General features: G+C 39.9%; 1 long non-coding RNA gene across 1 annotated transcript; it reads right to left on the bottom strand.

Moving 5' to 3' along the window:
• Positions 1–10,614: 10,614 nt before the first annotated feature.
• Positions 10,615–11,282, bottom strand: LOC145792136 (uncharacterized). Its single transcript, XR_014331287.1, has 2 exons — positions 10,879–11,282; positions 10,615–10,795 (listed from the first exon to the last, which is right to left on the bottom strand). It is a non-coding gene; the product is annotated as an uncharacterized LOC145792136 (long non-coding RNA).
• Positions 11,283–21,512: the final 10,230 nt, after the last annotated feature.

The raw sequence follows: 21,512 nt of genomic DNA, 5'->3' as shown, positions 1-21,512 counted from the left end.
CTCACACACATCATTTCAACCCCCAACCCAAACGGAACCCATATTTCACAAAAAATGAAAAAGTACATTCATTTATATTTAAAAAGTGAGGAAAAAAATTGGACTAAAAAAGTGCAATTTTTGTCTTTGTGGATGAAAAAAATGAGGAAAAAAATATGGATGTTTGGGTTAACTTTTTGACTTTTATGAAAAAACGTGTATTACAAAATTGTATAAATTAATGTGTAAGGAAAAATTAGAATTCGGAGTTGTGTAGCCGTAATTTTTGACTTTTTGGTTTTTTTTCCCAACTTGCCAAACTTGGCCTTAATATGTAGTGTCACGTACGTTTCCGTTTCCCTCCCAAATTTGGAACAAAAACCAAAGTCGGCAGACAGCGCTTTTGAAATCCCACAGATGCAGTACTTTTCATGATGACCCACATGCCGTAGCCTTTCTAATCTCACCAACTCATTTCCATTTCCCACATACAAATTTTGACAACTCTGATGTCCCTCCTTCTCTCTCCATTTCGGTTTTGCTATCCACCTCCAGTAATACACTCTCTCTCTGTCTCTTCATTTCGACTGCGCCAGGTCGCCGACGGTAACAGTCACCATTTTCTCGGGCATGTGTGAGTCTGTCTATTTTTTATTTCGGAGCACATTATTATTATGACCTACTGTGTTCCACTCGCACGACATTACCATTTCTCAACTATTAAACTGTTCCTCCTTAGGTCATTGAAACCATACGTACGATTAGGTATACAAACTACACGGGTGGCAAACTGATATTGCCATTGAGGAGTTCCAAAGTGACAAACGGTCTTCGTTAAGCAATGTAGTCGGGTTTTTATTTCTCTGCATGAAGGTAAGTTGCGTATGGGTGCTGTTGGGTTAAATGTCCGATGTGGCCCTGTTTGAAGTGTGCGGCATTGGTTGTTGATTCTGGCTTGAAGTCGTAAATACTATAAAACGAGTACAACATATGGCCAATTAATTTTCGTAAAACAGTGGCATGCCATATCTGCATAAATTAACGACAACATATCGTACTTGAAAATAAACGAAAAGTACCACTCGTACAATGCACGTACGACTCAATGGTCCGTTGATTGTAAGTTGTTAACAGTCAATTTCGTTTTGTTACAATTTGGGAGTAACGTTCTTTCTGCATCCTTATGAATGTTGCATGAAATTCTTTGCAGGAATTATCGTAATTGGATATGGGCGACATGTCAGACAATGCGAAGCAACTGTGAGTTTATGTCGTTCAGTATTTGATACAGTTAGGTTTGCAAGGTTATGTTTCCTGTACGTACTAAATACCACGGTCTGTTCGTGTATGGCATATTGTGCCGTTATGTACTGCCATCAGGAGGTTGTGCGATTTGAGTTTGACACATTTGCGATAGCCTCAAATTGCACCATGAATTTCGTGTAATGGATTAAAACTGTGTCGATTTCTTACCAGAATATGTGCACATACGGCACATGTCGCGTATTCTGCGGAGAGAATTTGTGAAATCCATAATTCACTGAGTTATACTAAACCACTTCAGTTCATAATTTTCAGTGACAACGGAAAACGACGTTACCAATTTCACGAAAATGGCATAACTTTTGAAATGGGAAGGCAAGATTGACTAACTTTAAAGTTAACCGACGAAGATGATAGAATGCACAAAATGTGCATACCACCGATGTAATTTGGCCTTGAACAAAATTTCATTTACGCTGATATTTGTTACAGGCAAAGGAAAACATTGAAGGTAAGTGGCAAAGGTTCACGAATGGAAAGGGTTGACATTACCGAGCCCCCTCGTCGAAAGCGGCCACTTGGGCCATTTATTTTTTACAGGTTCGATCCGTGTCCTTCAAAGTGGCTCACAGTACGAATCCCTCTCGTCAGAAACGTGTGACAGTATTTTTGCACAATTCTGCATTACATATTTTGAACTCATAGCTTGCACCTGTGCAGATTTCAGTTTGTACTCACAAGAAATTAAGATTTTAGAGACCAAAAGTAAGGGCCAAAATAATTTGAACCATTTATAATTGTTGTTACAGAAATGATGTGGTTATTATATTTTTAGCAACCAAAATTGGACATTACGGATGCATTATTATGTAGTTGGGACCAAATTTGTTTGTGTCACAAATTGTGTACATATATGTATATATATCCATCCATATCTAACATATACTTGCGCCAAAATTGACAATGGTTGCAGCCAGGAACAATTCAAGGAAAGACGAGAAGCAGACAACCCCGGACCGAATATGGTTAGTGTGCAGACATGTAGTAAGTAGAGTACCGTGATGGAAACACGTGACTGATGTGATAGCAAAGTATGGACTTCTATTCCATGCGCACACCAGTCATGTGCTTCTATTGTGTCATATTCAGCGATTTCCAGCAGTCATAGACGCCATATTGCATGTTCTTATAAACTCCGATTATTTGTAAAATTCCATGTCCGTTTTTATTTCAACTGTGTGCGAAATAGTAATTTGTATGTGCAAACATATGTAAATACCAGAAAATGTGCACACATTGCGAGTGATATAACTTTTGGTGACAATTATTTTGGACTTACAGCTCCTATTTGTCCTGTATGTGCGTCACATTGGTGTAACACTTACAGAGCCGAAAGGATATTGGGGAAAGGTGGAAGGAACTCCCCTGTGATAAGAAGAAGAGGTTTCAGGACATGGCTAAGGCAAGTGCCAAGGAACTGGGCGAAGAAGTTACAAAGAAATCTGCAAAGGTACTTACGTGCTTAGTGTTTTCGTAACTGCATTTGGGGAGGACCTACTATCGACATAATGTTGGTTAATTTTTTGTATTAATGTTCACGTTAATAACATTGCAGAGTAAAATGCAAGTCCGCATATCATTGAAGGCAATTGTTGATATCGTGAACCGGTGTAACGAAGCACAAAAGCAGGCAGTCATTGATATTAGGTTCGGTGGCCTCCTTGGGTTAAAGTGTACCCGTATAGATCACAACAGGTGCCAATGGTTGGTACAGAACTTCGATCCCGACACGTGTTCGTTGACTGTTCATGGCCGTCACCTGAGGCTCACCTGTGAGGAAGTGCATGTCTTATTGGGTATACGGTCAGAAGGCAATGACGTGCAGTTCACTAGTTCAATAGACTCATATCCCAATATCTACGAAGAGGTTGGAGCTGTTAAGGGAATCATTCCTTTGAACCAGTTAAGAGTTTATCTAACTGAGACTGATGGTGCGGATGACGAGTTTCGGCGGAAGTTTGCGCTGTACGTGTTGGGGGCCATGTTGTGTCCTACCACAATGACCGCGTTGAGCCTGTCGTTCGTTCATGCCGTGAAGGACGTGACCGGTATGGGGGCATGTAATTGGGCAAAGGTGACACTGCAATTCCTTGTCAAAGGTGTTTGGAAGTATAAGATGAAAGTTCAGCGCGAGGCAACTGGATATGTTTTCCTTCTAATGGTAACGTAATCGACCGTTGTTTGTTTGTACCATGCCGATTACATATTTCATCCATTGCTGTGCATATGGTTCAATAAAATGGCAGTCGTTGCAAAATACAAACTTATCTGTTATTGAACAGCATGACAAATATACCTGTACGGGCCACATTTTTTGTAACCACGAAAAGCTTATCTTTTTAACCGGAAAGCTGCATGGGGATTCTGCCATCGAGACACATAAACACATACATGTGATTGTGTTGTAAGTTGTATGCATTGTTAGCGAATACGGATTATTTTGCTCGGAAGTGTATAGTAAATATCTTTTCCCCCTTCTAATGCAGCTATTTTACTTGGATCGTTTTGCCCCTCCCTGTAAGAGTACGTCGGCTACTACACGCTCCATCCCTCGGCTAAATGATTTGGGTGATGCCGAAATATGGGAGACGAGGCGACTTATGGGAAAGAAGCAAATGTTGCAGCAACATGAGGTAATCAACCCATTTGTTCTGCACATTTGACAGCATTGCCCTACCTGTGTTATGGATAACGGTGACAGATAGAATTTGTGTTCCTATGACTAGGTGACAAGCAGTGACAAATAGTGACCCATTCCTTAGCGTACGTCATATTTTCAGTTTGTCCCTCCCTATTTACTCTGAAATACTCAAACTTTTGAGGGGAAAACATGAAGTTTCCATGTGGACGATGTTGTAGCCTTACAAATTCAATTTTATGTACTATTTCCGTTACGAAATGAATTTTGGTTAAGCCCTGAAGTCAGATTTTTGGAAAAGCTTGAAGATTTTGATTTTTTAACCTTGTAAAAAGGTCAAAACATTGTCGTTCAGTTATTGTTAGTTAGTTTGTAATTAAAAGTTTCTCTTTGTTTATGTAATTGGGAAAAGGTAAAGTGGTAAACATGGGATCGACTGTGAAGTTGTTATCCACACCAGATGAGCATCATTTACAACAAATTTTTTTTTTCATTTCAGACAAATGGAGTGATTAATTTTTATTATATATATTTAATATGTAAACTGTGTACACATATGTTGTGTGCAACTTAAGAAAGCAGACCGAAACTTTACGATTCACAGTTGAGATCGATTAACGATTCAGTGCATTACCATTTTCATTTATGATTTGAATCTCGATTTGACAACTATGTTAGGTGGAGTTTCATCCAACAAAAGCGGAAAGCAACGACATTGATAACGCAATTGACACACACCATGTCAAATAACAAACAGAAACCATGGATTGATGATGTTCGTTTGAGCAAGGTTGAGACCGACATTAGTGAACTGAAGGAAACCATAAAGCAAGTGCTTCACAGCAATGCGGAAATAAGGGACATGTTGCTCAATTTTCGAGGGAAGGAAGCTGTTGACAACGCAAAGGTAAGCAAAAGCAATCAGTACACATGCTTCACACAGTTCACAGAGGTTACTTGAAGATGAAATATCGTAGCAGGTTAATGTATGTGTTTGTGTGATTAGGTGGAGTCGACTGAAAGAAATTGTAACATTAACATATCCTCCAGCATTGGTGAACTGAAAGGAATGCTGAACGAACTGGTTGCAGCTATATTGTCTGGGAAACAATCGTTTACTGAACAGACACATATTGCTGAAATGAAGCAAATGATGCAGCAAGTGCTAGCAGGTTTATCGAAAACAGCACAATTGTCTCGCTCAGAGGAAAAGGGTGTTGACCCTACCATGGGAGTCGAGTTGCATGATGGCGGCGTGGTCTTCCCAAATTATTATGGTAGCCCAAATGAGGGTAATGTTCAAGATTTACAGGGAGTGGATTGGGAGGACAATTATGTGAATGGATTGTTGTCCAATGAGATAATTGATATGCACGTTGGACAGTTGCGTACCGTCCAAGAAGTTAGGGACATGAACAACAACCGTGGCCTTGCGTTGGAGGAAACATACGCAAGCGAAGAAAGCAAATCTCTTTCGGTTCAGTTTCTGGCCATGAAGAACGTTGCAAAACAGAGTTTATCTTCCTTTGATGATTTGCAAACCTTGCCACCAATGCGAAGAGAAGCAGACAATGTACATCCTTCTGCTGGTAAGGTTGCTTAAACATTGGGAGCGGGACAAATTGTAACAGGCACACGAAAGGGAAGAGGAAGAGGAAGAGGTGTTGAAGCAACAGACGTAGGGGATATGCATTCGTGCAACGATAGCAAAATAAGTACTCGACTTACTGCCGAAAAATTCCCAAGTCGCCACATCACTTCACCTTTCGTATGTTTCATTACCAATTGATGCCGACAGCATTACTGATCATAATAGAACCATTATTTGTGTTGTATTTTAATATTTGTCATTCTAGTGCAAGTTTGCAGTAACAAATGTTGTACAATTGTCTTACAGATTTCGGACAAAGTCCTGTCCAAACTGCACAGGTTAGACAAGCGGTTCCATTCAGAGGTTAGACATCGCTTCACCAATTTTAGATGCATAAGGATGTGTTATGTACTTTGCAAATTAAATTTCTGAACAGTGGTGAGTTAGTTAATTGTTTATATTAACAGGAGGAGTTGATGTTACTTGATTGTTTATATTGATAGAAGGACTTGATAACACTGGAGAGCATAGAGGTTTTATCAGCGGCCGAAGACGAAGTTGTTGACTCTGTACTTGACGACAGAAACAATGAAAGGTACGGATGAGTTTAGTACTCGCAATTAACCTGTTCCGTAGTATTTGTGAAATAAGTTTGAAGTCCACAATTTTCATGTGTCGTGCTATGTTTATTTGATTCTTGTAGGTATCAGTTCTTTAATTTTTCATTCTCTATGATTTTGATGGGTTTATGATGGGTTTATCCATGTCGTATGTAGGATTTTCTTTGAATTTAATGCAGTGGGCTACGGAAAGATCAGTGGCTAAATTTCCTGTCTGAAGTTTTCTTCTTTTGGTCTTATCCTGCACACATGTACCTATTGGGAAAATTGCAAACCACTGATATTTTCACAAAAATATTTACAAATTCATGGAAACCTTTATAATTTTAATTATGAAACTTAATAAAGTTTACCAATGATTTGCAAATTTTTTTGAAAACTTATAATGAAGTGTAATTTTCCCTAGCTATTTTCTTCTACTCTGCTTACATTTTCCATTTTGATCATTTTGGGATATTGTTGGCTCCAGTTTGTAAAAAACGTGTTTCTTTTTTTTTTATCTTACTGACCTGTAAATGAGCATTTCAATTTTCACATATTATTTTAGCAAATACTATTGGACATGTCATAAGTTGTAATATCTAAAACTTTGTCTTTTCATTTTGTTTTTTAAAAACTTAAAACTAATCTTCATTGGATTGGAGCCTAGTAGAATCAGGAATATCTGCCATAGTTGTACAACAGAAAAAACTAATCTTATGTTGTAGAGTTAAGCCAGATACGTTTAAGTTTTACTAGGCTGTAGGTTGCTTCTTATTGGTTGATGTATACGTTTTATGTAGGGACATTGTCGTGTCTATGAATATGCATGAAATGCCTTGCGAATGTGCTACGCGACGTGACATGCGCACGCTGAAACCAGGGACATGGCTATCCGACACTGTAAGTCGTGGCATCTGACAATGTTATTTCCACTATATTTGCATGATGGACATATCCATGTAGGGACATTGGTATTTCGTATTACATTTAAACAAATGGCAAACCTTATTTCACAAGTTGCCTGGTCTGTTACAATGTTCCAGCCAATCAACTTGGTCGCGGTTCAATTGACTAACGGACAGTGGCAAGTACACAAAGACGGGAGGCATACTGCGTGGTTCTTTCCAGTATATGTGTCGGTAAGTAAGTGTTTTAGGTCGGTTGTGTATTGCAGAAGACATATTTTCAGAAAACTTTGGCTGACTGAACTTTACACACTAAACATGCAGACTTTGATACTAAATCAAAAAACTCAACCTCTGAACCATGAAAATATCGTCAAATCATATTTTGGACATGACAGATATACTGGGGTGCTTGATGCATGTCAGAAGGTAATATGAATGTCCATCCCATTGAAGCGAGTAGATTTAATATGAACGTCGGTAATATGAATGTCGATCCCATTTACATGAATGTCAATGTAAATATGAAAGTGCGTACATGTTCGCATGCCCTCTAAACAATGTCTTCACTTGTGTTTATGTATAGATTTACATGCCTTTCAATTATAGAAGAGTACATTGGGTGTGCCTAAAAATAGATATGGTAGACCGTGTGGCGTACCTATTTGACTCATTGGCATCTGCCACACTGGACACCAACAAGCTGAACACGGCAAAAATGTTGGTATGTCGTGCTGAATTTCACAAATCTACTTCCACACTATCACATCCTTCACATAAACTAACCGTCTCATTCTGCAACAGGTTCAAACAATGCATGCCTTACTGCAACTATAGTTTGGAAATGAATATGCTGTAGACGTGCGTACCTTTGAGGCCATTACAACAGCTGGACGAGTAATCCACAAACCCTGCGTCACATTGACTTCACTCCTGAATCACTCATTTAACGAACCTGCTTATATTTTACGAGAAGCTGAATGTTACATTTCATTTGTAGCACTTTCGACTATGGGATGTTTGTGATCAAGTACATGCAGTGGCCTGATATACCCAGCGGTCCACACAAGGTACATTGTACCGCTTAATTTCCAATTGAGAAATAAATCCGTTTATTTCCTACCGCTGTAACTGTACCTGATTTGTGTTATTCGCTTTCTGTACATAGTTTCATCCTTCTGTGCGCCGGAAGTTGGTGCTTGACTTCGTTATGGATGTGAACAATACAAAGATGGGCGAGTATCGTTCGTGCATGTGATTGATTGCAATTACAACAAATAGGGCAGCGATTTTATCATGGTCTACCAGTACGAGTGTAATTTCGATGCCCAACCATAACTGGATTACTGCATCAGCTTGTCGTGACAACTTTTAGGTCGCAGCTGTGATAATACTAATTTCCCACGCGTATTGATTGTACACATAATTCCAATGTTTGGGACTGGAACAAACGAGGGAAAGTAGTAATGTTTGTTTGCTTTTATCGTGGCCTGAACGTAATGTGATACACATAATTCCAATGTTATGGGTACAGAACAAACAATGCAATGTCATATTTGCCCAAATGACTATAGTAATGTTTGTCCAGTGCAATGTGATATTTGTCCAACAAACAATGCAAGTTGAAAGTAGTAATGTTTGTTCGCTTTTACCACATGAATTATGTTTGTTCGATTTTTTTGAATGCTATGATTTTGTCCAAAACAAAGCAAAAAAAGCCCACAGAACAAACAAATAGCGGTGACTATAATGCACTTTGAAGGGGAATTGATTACTTCATAACAATGCACAAATGGTGAAAAATTGCACAAAAAATAAAAACAACCATACAACAGACCATTAAAAACACAGAGTATTGATATTCAATTTTTTTTTTGTTCAGCAAAACAAAAAACTGTATTGATGAAAAAGCACATACAAGGTGTCAATGACACATCAACAAAGAGGAGGTTAGTTGGTGAGAGACCAACAAAGAGAAACAAAAACAGAAGGAAAACAATAAGAATGTAACTCCAAGCTTATCCTCACAAAACCACATAACAGGGGAACCAGATGAAACTCCAAGGCAGCATGAACAAACTTCAGACCATAGAGCCACCATTGAGACTTGAGCCTGAACCTTCAACCTCCATTGAGACTTGAGCCTGATCCTTCAACCTCCAAAAAAAAAAATAACTACAGCAGTAGACCAACAATTACAACAAGGCCAGCAGCAGACCTCCAATAACTTTCCCCAATCCAGCAGCAGACTTCCAATACAGCACACCAAAACATCATTCAAACAATTGCAAAAAGGCCAATATGCAGCAGCAGACTTAAGCCTATTCATTGATCCCATATAGCAGCAGCAGAGTACATATATAGCAGAGCAAAGTTGAAGCACAGCAGAGCAGCAACCAGAAATGAGCATGCTTGACCCCATAAACTAAGCCAGAGCAACAAGCCAAAAATAAGGCAAAGCATAGCAACATTGAAGCACAACAGAGCAAAAGTAGCCACCAAGAAGATATGGTAATACCACAGACTGACCAAAATCCTGCATACCACAGATTGACCAAACTCCTGCACCCTTGCAGCAAAAAACACCAAACACCACCCCCTCAATCAGACTTTGATACTATCCAGAATACAATATATGTCGTCCACTGAATACTGTAGGCCTCTATAACTTTGCTTACAGCAAAGTGCAACCCTTACTTTCACCATCTCAGCCAATTCAGGCCCATCAACAATCTTATCATTAAAAAGGCAATCATTCCTACCTTTCCAAATCATTCCTAGGTGTGCAATACAAAAGAATACATATATAAACTAGCCTAGGATTTGGGGAACAGAACGGCTAGAACACCCCACTCTGATTGAGCATCTGCCAGCATGGCTTGGGCTTGGTCCAACTCAGCTTTAGTTGTCTGAATGGATGCAGAACGATGTCTAATTTGGGAGAGCATCATCCTTGCTTCTTGATTAAGCTGGTCATGTTGCTGCTGCAGATGAGCCTTTCTTTGCCGGACAGAGGCAAGTTCTGCCATGAGTTTGGCTTTCTCGAGTTCAAGTGCTGAGTGTTGCTGAAGAATGGCTGCAGAGGTTTGCTGGCTGAGTTTGAGTGAAGTAGATATGGTGTGGGCTTCGTTTAGGAAATCCTTATTGGTTTGAATATCCTTCGAGCAAGTCTAAACCATCTCTGAAAGGGTTGGCCATTCCGTGATGATCTTGGCCAATTACTTTAGTTGAATGGGGTTGAAAGGATTAGGGGAGAGGTTTACAACAGCAGAAAGACAGGCCAAGGTTTCATCAGGTTTGTGGAGAATGATTTCTTCAACTGGGGTGTTAATGAGGTTGATGAAGGTGGTTAAGGTTTGTTGAGTTTCAGCATCAAACAGATGTAGCCTTTGAGGCAATGGGGATATTTCGTCTAGATCTTGTTGGAGAATAGAAAGTTCTGCTCAAATATCCTGGCATGGATCGACGGCCTGTGAACATTAATAGTTTGGTGAGAATATATGCTTGCAAGTAATAAAGAGTAAATAGGATGAGGTTGGAAATGGTAGTACCTGTCCTGACAATGTGCGCGCAGACGGTTGGCCTTGTTCAGCTGTGGTTGTGGCATCAGGACGAGTTGTTTCTGGTACTGATGAAATGACAGCATCAGCGCCTTGTGGCTCTTTCTCTGGTTCTGTTAACAGGGAAAAGTCATGAGGACCTTCAAGTTCTGTCTCGCCCATTGGTCGTGGAGATGAGTCCTGTATTATGTCCATTCCTGTAAATTGGAGAACAATACCAGTTACTTAAAGAGAAGTTTTTTTTTCCCAAACGAACAGTAACATTTGTATTTCTATTTACCTTGGTTGTGGTGAACTTCTGGTTGAGGGGATTTTGTGTTGTCACCTGTTGGAGAGGATTGGCTGTTGATTGAAATGTCAAATTCAATCCTCTGTGATTCTTTGTTTGACGTTTGGGAATTGGAGAGGTTGGATGGTGATGGTTGAGGGCTAGAGACAGAAGGGACAATGTGTTGAGGAGAAATGGAAGGATGTTATGATGCAGACTGTATAGATTGCTGTGGCGAAGACTGTGAAGCAGGTTGTAAGGAAGTTTGTTGCGATGCTTCAGGTGGTGGTGGAGTTGGTTGTACAGTGGGTTCTGTGGGTACATTGCTGATTGGACTGGGAATTTGATGAATGTGTTGAGGAGAAGTGGAAGCATCGTTATCATCAACAGCAGCAAGGAGTAATCTCCTTCTTTTTCTCTGCACAAAAGTAAGTGATTAGTCGGGCGTGAATGAAAATTGAGATGCTGTAAATATGTAAAGTGAAGGCTTACTTGGTAGAGCTGCCCTGAAGTATTTGATGTTGTTTGGCCAACCATTTGGCTGAGAGGGATATCCCACTCACTTAGGTCTGTGCTTAGAGCAGGAGCAGTGGAAGGCTCTTCTCTCTTCTTCGCCGTGACCTCTGTCTCGGCAGGGGTACGGGTGGTAGTTCCTCTCTGTGCTTGTGTCTGCGCGGCTGCGAAAGAGTCTGCCATTAATTTCGGAATTGAGGGGGTGTTTGTCTGAATAGTTGCATCCATTGGATCCTTGCCTTTACATTGGTCCCTAACCAATGGTTCAGCAGCAGGCCCAATTTTGGCTGTCAAAGGTTAAACAAGTTAGTGTTGTAGAGAAAAAAACAAAACAAATTGCATGACACAGTTAGGGATATGAAGTATATGAAGGAAGGATACCTGTAGCCTTAAGCTTGGAAGGCGAGGATATGCGGCCCTGAATATGAATACAAGTATCGTTAAGGCAGCTTTCAAGTGGCTTGCAGAAAATAATGACAGACATAAGTCCCCACCAATGGTCAAAAGCAGCCGAGCAGTCCGAAGCAGGTTTGAAGAAGAAGGGGCCAAAATCTTGGAAAATTTTGGTGTTCTCTGTCAGAATGGATTCAGCTTGTGTAGGATCTTTGAAGTGGATTCTGGACCCAATCTCCTCATGGATGGTTGGGTGGAAATAAGGATAAGGGATAGCCTGGGAAAGACCAAATTGCCTGGACCATTGATTGGGACAGTATGTCTCAAAACTGCAGCTGGATAGCTTGGCGGAGGATATGGAACAGCCAACCAAGACATGTCTAGAGGTGAGAATGTGTCTCCAACTCTCATTTTGTTCTTAGACTTGCTCATTGTGTAAATCAGAAGGGTCTGTGAAGAGGAAGCGAAGTCTACTGGAGGAGAATTCAAAGTTTTGAAATGGCATGTACAGGTTGGAAGGTCTCTGCGAAGGAAGGTTGTAAAACATGGTAAGATGATTTCTGAAAGTGAGGATGGGTTGGCTGTTATAAGTGAGCAGTTGCTCAGCATAGGAGTAGCAAACAGGTTTCAAGGTGTTAGGTGGTGGGGGTCGTGCCTCAGGGAAATAGGCATACAACCAGGCCTGGAAGAGCTAGAAGGGGCCACCACAGTTGCCAGAAATCTTCTTGTCGACAAAGGAAAATAGGGCCTTGTAAAGGGTGGCAAGAAGATAAGGGGCTAAAGCCATAAGTTGGCCATCTTGCATACACAAGGCAAGGGGGAGGTATTCTTTGGTGATCTTGTACCCAGGGACACAAAAAAGAAACTCACAAAGCCAAAGTAAGTAAAAAGCAGTTCTTTCTTTGTCATCGACAGGGGAACCAGGCTTGCCTTGGTATTTTTTGGCAAAATCTGTATAGCACATGTCAGTGTTTAAAGTAAATGTCACTTTTGGAGGCTCAAGGAGAGCATGAATTGGATTGCCCAAGATTGGGAGACCAGTCAAGTGAGCTATATCTAAGATGGTAGGGGAAATCATACCAAAATTGAGGAGTATGGAGTTACTAAACTGCGACCAAAAGCATGCAGCAGCAGCAATCAACCCTTTGTCCACGTCATAAATTTTAGTCGACAGTCTAATTGCTTCACCAATGCCTTGGTGTTTCCATACTTCAGCGTCGTGACCTTCAATTCTCCTGGTCCAGTTTCGCCAATCAGAGTCTGGTGACCTCCACCCTCTGAGTGGGTTTTTGCTGACATTCCAATTAGTCCACTTGAGTCCAGCTTGGTTGAGAAGAAGGTTCTCACCATTACCAAGGAGATAGTATGGAGCTAGCTCGTCTGGGAAGTAAGACGCGAAGGTAGGGCCTAGAGTAGCCTTAGCGACAGAGCTTGTGCTGGGCAATAGGGTTGCAACAAATTTTAGAGGAGCGATACGTGCTCTGATAGGGTCTGGGAAGCGGAGTAGGTCTTCATTGTTCTCCTCAGATGGAGATGGTTGAGATTTTTTCGGCGCCATGGCTTAGGGTTTTGTGGTGCTCTGGTTTTGAACGGCAATGGTTGAGAAGAAAGAGTACAGTCTGGGGAGTTCGAATCAAAGGGAAATGAAGTGGTTTGAAGTTGAAAGGGTGGGTCTTTTATAGCTTATGATGGGGGCCAGTATATTTAAAAGCTCTTATATTGGGCTGTAGTTTATGTTTGTTTTGGGCCCGTATTAAGAAATTTGCTATTGGGCCCAAACAATGGCCCCCTCGTTGAAGTTAAATATCATATGACTTGGACCCCCACAAGGGGGGACCCCCATGACCCCCTCTCTCTCTGATTGGCCACTTTTTTTATTTTTTTTAATTTCTTATTTTTTTTCCTTCTCTAATCAGCAGCCCCCACGTGTGTGTGTGGAGGGGGGAGTGGGGGTGGTGCAGGTGGTGATTGGAGGGGGTCTCAATCACTTCCGCAATATTTAACTTGAACATGGGGGCCATTGTTTGCACCAAGTTTTGCCAGTCTCTGTCGGCAGATGGTCCACTTAATCGAGGGCATGTGGCCAAGTCTGAAGGAATGTCCACGGCCTGAAAGTGGGCTCTCTGCATGTGGGTCACCTAGAAGTGATAGGGGAAGTTTTTACCACCATTCATGGAGTTAGTGGGCACACTTTCAGGAGGAAGCATGAGACAAAGCAGGAGCCTTGCTCTGTCGACAGAAGTTTAAAACAGTTGGTGGCCATGAAATAAACACAAGAAAAGGGAGCTCAACAGATAGAAGTGGAGGTTTAGTATTGATATCCGTATACTGTTTTTGTGGCCCATCATTGCATGATCCCACACGTCTACACCATAACTGCCACTGTAACTGCCCCCTAACTTCGAATCTTCAAGTCCCCTGAAAACCAATATTGACTCTTCCCCGTCGACCTTCCTTTTCACCATTGTGGGGCATGCCCCTCATCATTATGAGTTAGTGGGCATACTTTCAGGAGGAAGCATGAGACAAAGCAGGAGCCTTGCTCTGTCGACAAAAGTTTCAAACAGTTGATGGCCATGAAATAAACACAAGAAAAGGGAGATCGACAGATAGAAGTGGAGGTTTAGTATACTTGGAATGCCTAGAACGGAGATCGTTGGTTTCAATATCCGTATACTGTTTTTGTGGCCCATCATTGCATGATCCCACACGTCTACACCATGACTGCGACTGTAACTGCCCCCTGACTTCGAATCTTCAAGTCCACTCTGCCAAATATTGACTCTTCCCTGTCGACCTTCCTTTTCACCATTGTGGGGCATGTCCCTCATCATTATGAGACAAAAATCGACAGAATACTATCCACTAAACATAACCACAATCCTTGCAAACTGGGCCAATGAACCGCAACACTTGGCCACTCACTGTTACTGCCCCTGACTATGAATCATCAAACTCTGCCAAATATTGAATTTTCCCTGTAATTTAATCAAAATATATTCAATGTCGATAAACTTGAAAATATGTTTGAAATAACCTTTTTCTGTATTGTAATGACTTAAACACAATTGTTGTCCTACATTTTACGTAACGAAAATACACAACTTATTTATATCAAAAACAAAATATACATCTCGGGTTTATAATCAAAAAAATGGGAACTACCTTTTTTTAAAAAAAAGTTCACTCATATTTTCAGCTACATTCTGATTGGATATTAGATTAAAAATTCCTCTTTGCACCTATTTTTCCCACATCCTCCCAACAGCTGCTCCATTCAACTAACATTGAATCTTGAATGCCACCTGACTTACACGCTAGAGCAGTTACTGGCAGTGCTCATGGATTTAGTGGCCACCCTCCAAGAGGAAACATGAACGAATTGGGAGTCTGTATCTGTCGAGGAAAGGCTAAAAGGACCTGGGCACATGTGGCAACTTCAATTATATGCACTTCGACAGGTACAAGTGAAGCTTTTATGTGGTTTCAATACACGGAAATAACTGTGCAGTTATAGAAGTTGCACAAAAGCAGTTGCAAAATTGGCAGATCATGGGGTCGTGGGAATTTTATAGCTATAAAGGGAAGAATGTTTGCAGAGAGAGAGGACATAAACAACAACACAACTTACTTTCTACATTGTAACTTCTGTGTAGTTTTTTCCCTTCTACTTTCTACTTTGTTACAAACAACACAACAACACAACAACTTACTTTCTACTTTCTACTTTCTACTTTCTACTTTCTACTTTGTTACTTTCTACTTTGTTACCATCAGTTCATCGAAAGAAGTCTTCATCCATTTCAGGCATTTGAACCAATACCACAATTGCTTGATTTTCTTCTTGAACTTGTCAACTTTAAATTACTGCTTCGTTGCTGTCGATATAGGCCCACCATAATTTTACTAACAATAAACCCATACTTCCATAGTAAACATTAAATAATTTCACAACTCCTGTTCGTAACTCGTAATTCATATACCATTCGGCATGGAGATAAAGTAACGAGTTCGTTGGGTTACTTTCTCCAAGTAACACACAAAATTAACTGCCACTTGGATTATATACAAAATGCATGTGCTGGTATGTAATTTTGCAAACCCACTTGAACAAAATTCGTATTTTACTCAAAATATAATACTAATTTACCGACACAAGTCATAACAAATCAATACGAAGCGAAACACATCGTTAGTTGATAAACCACACCGCAAAAAACCCTTCAGTTAGATCCAACCAAATATGGAACAGAAACAAGCAACCCGCAAAAGGAATCTTGGAATACAGACATAAGCCAATTTCCCACCCAAAACAATACACAGACAACCCATATATATCTCACCTCACCTTCAATTAGTTTTGAAAATGACAAGTCACTGCAAACACAAATGACAACATCACTCTAAACAATATGGGAAATTTACAACTCGTGGCCTTGTACATAAGTAACGTTGTGCCATTTCCTGGCATTGTACATAACCAATTATTTACACGTTACGTACAACAATCCGTGCAAAATGAAAACTACATACATTATTTCCATGTGTTTTCAATAGCTAGTACTGTCTACCTAATAAATTAAGGGAATAAGTAAATCATACAAATTATACAGTTACCTGATTCACCTCATCAATTGTGTTCGAATCATTTTTCCACACTGCTGCTTCAACACTACCGTATTGGCCCACAGGCTGCTTGGAATCAGGAGAAATATCGAAAAATAGTCGCCGTTGCTTAATGTGCGGTGTACTTGGATCCACCAACCCAGTTTTGCAGCGAACGGGCAATGACTCCGCATTGTACTCACGGTCAGTTATGTGGGGTGTATCTGCATCTGAGTTAGTACCCACTGTTCGGCTAAACCGAACCTTAGGACACGTTCGCTTTGTGTGCCCAATGCATTTGCAATTCCCACATTTTCTTGGTCTTCGACAGTTGGACGAGGCCCGTCCTGGGTTCCCTTTTGTCTTCACAACATCAGGATCTTCTACTCTAAATTGTCGACGGAATGAATATTTCCCTTTGTCTCTATTCCCACCATTCCCACCATTCAAATTCCTCTCATATAACTCCTTCATCCGGCTCATCATCGGAAGACATGCATCCCTAGCCTCTTTGAAACCTTCCGTTGATTGCGAGGCATAAAAACACATTTCGTTGTAGGAAGAACACAATATCCCATACCGGGCCGTCTGTGTTGTAGTGTTATCAATTGAGGGTTGAGGCCACTGCTGGCCATCCTTACTTGCAGCCCTTGTCCATCTATGCAGCACACAAGTTGGGGGAATTTGCGTTAAATTTTCAGCTTTCATAACACATATCATGTGGCAGCAAGGTAGCCCAACGACTCAAACTTCATACAAGAACATCTCATTGCAGCATCCACTGGACTGTGTGTTACTATCCATGATCTGTCCTTCACTTTGTACTTATGAATATAGTAGCATTTCTGACCATCCGGCAAAGGGAACACGTCCTTGACATTCAACTTCCCCTCTTCTAAGATTTCATCACGGAACATTCTAAATATATTTCAGGTGAACAGCTCAGCTCCATGTCTCTCTATATCTCACAATGGAGTAATCAATACCGGAAAAGTGTTATTTGTTTCAGCATCATCTCCAGCCTCGTTATACCTTATCCTTGCAAGAGCCCGATCATAGTGCCTAACAAATTCATATAGCTTCAATTTGTGTTGGAGGAAGGGATTGAAATAAGCATTCATACACTCCGAGCGCTGAGTGCTCTTCATCCCAGCAAAGAAATGTCCACGCATATATGCCTCAGCCCACATATGACGCTTCTCATATGTCTCCAACACCCAACTGTTGGTTTAAAGTCCAAATTTTTCGACCATTGTCGTCCAGCCATGCTCAAACTTTGTCTCATCCGTTTCCATGTCCATGCACTGCTTGAAAGCATGTGCAAAGCCACTTATGTGAACATTTGAAACAGCATTTTTCCCAAGATGCCAATTACATAATCGATGTCTTGCGTCTGGAAATACTCTTCTGATTGCCTCTCGCATCGCCTTATCCCCATCTGTCAGTACGGACATAGGTGCTTTATTGCCCATCGCCTCCATAAATGTTTCCAAAACCCATGTGTATGTCTCAATTGTCTCATTAGCTAGCAAAACACATGCAAATATCGTGGTCCTAAAGTGGCTAGTCATACCAGCCAACATGACAAAAGGTTTCTTGTATGCATTGGTTCTGTAAGTTGAGTCAAATATCAACACATCACCAAACTTTGCGTAGTCGGCCCGCGATTTCGAATCTGCCCAGAACAGATTTTGTAACTTGTTATCGTTACACACATCATACTTGTAAAAAAAACGTGCATCAACATCAAGTTTTGCGCATAGGTAAACCAACGCACCCTGCGCATCACCATCCTCAACTTCTGCTCTACGTTCGGCTTGAATATGGTTGTGCAGATCCATACGGATGAAACCAACATTCTCATAAGACCCGGACTGATTTACCATATAGTCCATGATTTGGCTAGTCTTCACACTGACATTGCGCATAGCCATTGTTTGAGATTTGTCAGCGCTGTTTAAACTGCGATGTGATCTCAGATACATCACACAGTGTTGTTCCGCCAATTCATGGTTGTGGTCTGTGACAAAGTGAGTCACAACATACTTTCCCTCTTCACCAGCATCCGCATCGTACCGTATGCGAAATTGGGCTTTGCAACCTACTCTTGTTAGTGCCTTGGGAGCTCTACTCTTCTCAGCAACACGGTCCAAGTATTTTGGTAATCTCTGACCTTCCCTTGAACACAACCACAGCCCACTAACGACCTTTCCCTCTTTATTTATGTTAAATCTGGATTTTCGTATACTAAATCCCTTGGCTTTAGCATACGCATTGTAGAAATCTTCTCCATCTTCGACCGAATCAAATTTCTGTTCCAGAATAGCACGTTCAACATCACCAACCATGTCATTGCGATGGGCATCGTCAACCATTTCTTTTTTCACATCAGCTCCGCCATCTTCAACGTTCATGTTGGTTGCTTCTTCATTGCTCGGACCAGCTTCGCAACCATAATCAGGTTCTGCCCGACTTTCATTCATCAAACGAATGTCATCTGCTTCATTTGGAATGTCATAATCATCACCTTCCCTTTTAACTTCCGCTGGGGCCATACTGCACATGACATTACTACAAACAATTACTTGATGACCGAAAATTGTTAACACAAACACAAACATGACATTTTCACATGGTTTACCTGTTTGTGCAAACACAAACACTCGCTTCAAAAAGAGAAAGAGAAAGGTTAGCTGCCAATGGAGGGGTTTCCGTTGGAGCGAAACGTAGAGCGGTTGAAGTTAGGATGGGGGTTTAGTTGAGGGAAAATAGCTGAAGTGAACGGGCCAGAGAGACAGAGAGGGAGACAGAGAGAGGGAGACAGCTCCATACCTCATATCTAGTTCGAGAGAAGGGCTTCACTTCAGCAATGGAACCAACACAACCTTGTAGTTACGTTGTTGTTGGAAATCGCCCGTTATACTGTTCCCTACAGAGCTTCGTCAATGGAACGAACCCAACAGGGGCTTCTCCCTGTTAATGAAAATCAACAGTTACACTGACTCAACCTTACACAAAGAGGAGAACAGAGAGAGATAGAGACGAAATACAGAGAGTGAGTGGGATACAATCATGCAAATACAAGCATTAACCGGTTGCCCCGGTTTCAACTTTTTCACGATTAAACAATTCAATGGTCTTGATCAATTATTGTAATCTAACGGCTAACAATTGGGTTGCATATGGTGTGCAACCTTAAGGGGGTTGCACACTTAAGCAGAACCCTTGAATTTGAAACATTAACAAAATTTAATAGTAAAATAAATAAGAGTTTTAACAAATATTTTAATTAAAAAACGAAATATGTATACACTTTTTTGTCTTATATATATTTACTTTATTTTATAAGTAAAATAATATAAATTTATAATTAATATTTTATGAATGAGTAAGCCCGGTTAAATTGGATTAAAAATCTTTATCTCAAATTCAGTTTAAATATTAAATGGGTATAAAATCTTTACCGGGCTTATCGATAATAAAAAAAAATAGAAATTTGGCTATAAACTCCTCTTACATTCTTTTTTATTGTTAAAATGACAAAGAAAAAAATTATGCTTTCAAAACCCCCTCATAATTATAAAGTCTTGCATAAAGGACAAAATTTATTATTTAAATATTTTATCAGACTATTATACCCTCAACCACCTTCTCTGCCCACTCCTCTCCATCCCTGATGAGCTCGAAAGTAGGGCCAACCCTTGCAAAAAAGCCTAACGAACTGTGAATCTACATTCAAACATTCTGGCGAGTCCTTTGATATGTGATCTGTTTCGGTGGCGGTGCAATGTTTCACGACTTTGATCTGCGTCACGACCTCTCGTTCCAGAGTTTTCCATTGCATTTTCTTCACATCTTCGATGCTTTTGATCTCAAATTTGATTTGATGGCTTCGTTGAAGACATTGCGTCTCACGATGCTGTTGTGATTTTGTTTATCTTCATCACGATCTCCGGTGAGTATGATGGGAATTCCTTCTCTCTACTTGTTGATTCGTCATCACAATCTGATTCTTCTTTGTCTGATTGTTTCTTTCTCAGAAGAATATTCAAATTTGAGCCGATCAAGATCATCGGAGATTAGACAGATCTGAGATCTGAGATCTGAGATAGATGACGACGCTGATCTGAACTAGATAACAACGTTGACCTAAGATACACGGAGGCACTGAAGAAGATGTCGGAAACAGAGGTCGAAGGAGAAAGCTCAAGCAGGCATATGGAGCTCAAGTGGCCATGAAGCTTAGGCGACCACTTTCCCAAAGAAAGAAAGAGAGAGAGAGAGATTGATTGTTGTTTCCAATTAACTTCTTTTTTTTATTATTATTATTATTTGTTAATAGATCTAAGAGTAAAATTTGAATCTGGTTCATTCATTTAGTACGTATTTTATTTTTTGTAACGATAAAATTTTACTCTAGTTAAAAACATGTTGATTTGCTTAACGATATAAAAATTTTACTTTGAATCGTAGTAAACTTCACTTTGATTCAGAGCAAAATTTTACTTTAAAAATACTATTTTACTCTAAATCAGAATAAAGTTTACTGTAATTCAAAGTAAAATTTTACTCTGAAATACACTGCGATGATGGCTTAATAGGAGAATTAATAGATACGAGGGTAGTATAGTAAAATAAACAAATTTTAAAAGGGTGAATTACGCTAACAGTCCCTATAGTTTGGGATTTGTGTCATTTTTGGTCCATATCTTTTCAATCGTGACACATTTGACCATGAATTTTGAATATTGTTCCAAATAAGGACAATCGATGATATCATTGGATTTTTCAAGGGCAAAAATGTCAATTTGATAAAATATAAACTAATTTAATAAAAATAAATTTTAAATTTTTTTTTTGAGTTTTTAAAAATTATTTCTACAAAATAAAGATAAAATTATGTAAAATTGATAAATATTTTAGACATTTATTTATTTATTTTACTAAATTAATTTTTATTATGTGTTTGGATGATAATCATGTAATGGTGGTTGTTTTTGTTTTCATTAAATTAGTTTTTATTTTTCTAAAAGTCAAACATGACAACAATTTTGATATCATTGTTAAACGGGTAATGGTAGAGATCATGAAAAAAATATTATGAAATGCATCATGAAAATTTTTCATCCATTGAT

This window comes from Camellia sinensis, chromosome 6 (genome assembly GCF_055761805.1).
Source record: "Camellia sinensis isolate YWXY chromosome 6, ASM5576180v1, whole genome shotgun sequence".
NCBI lineage: Eukaryota > Viridiplantae > Streptophyta > Magnoliopsida > Ericales > Theaceae > Camellia > Camellia sinensis.
Note: the sequence above shows the minus strand (reverse complement) of the source record. Positions and strands in the feature narration are given on the sequence as shown.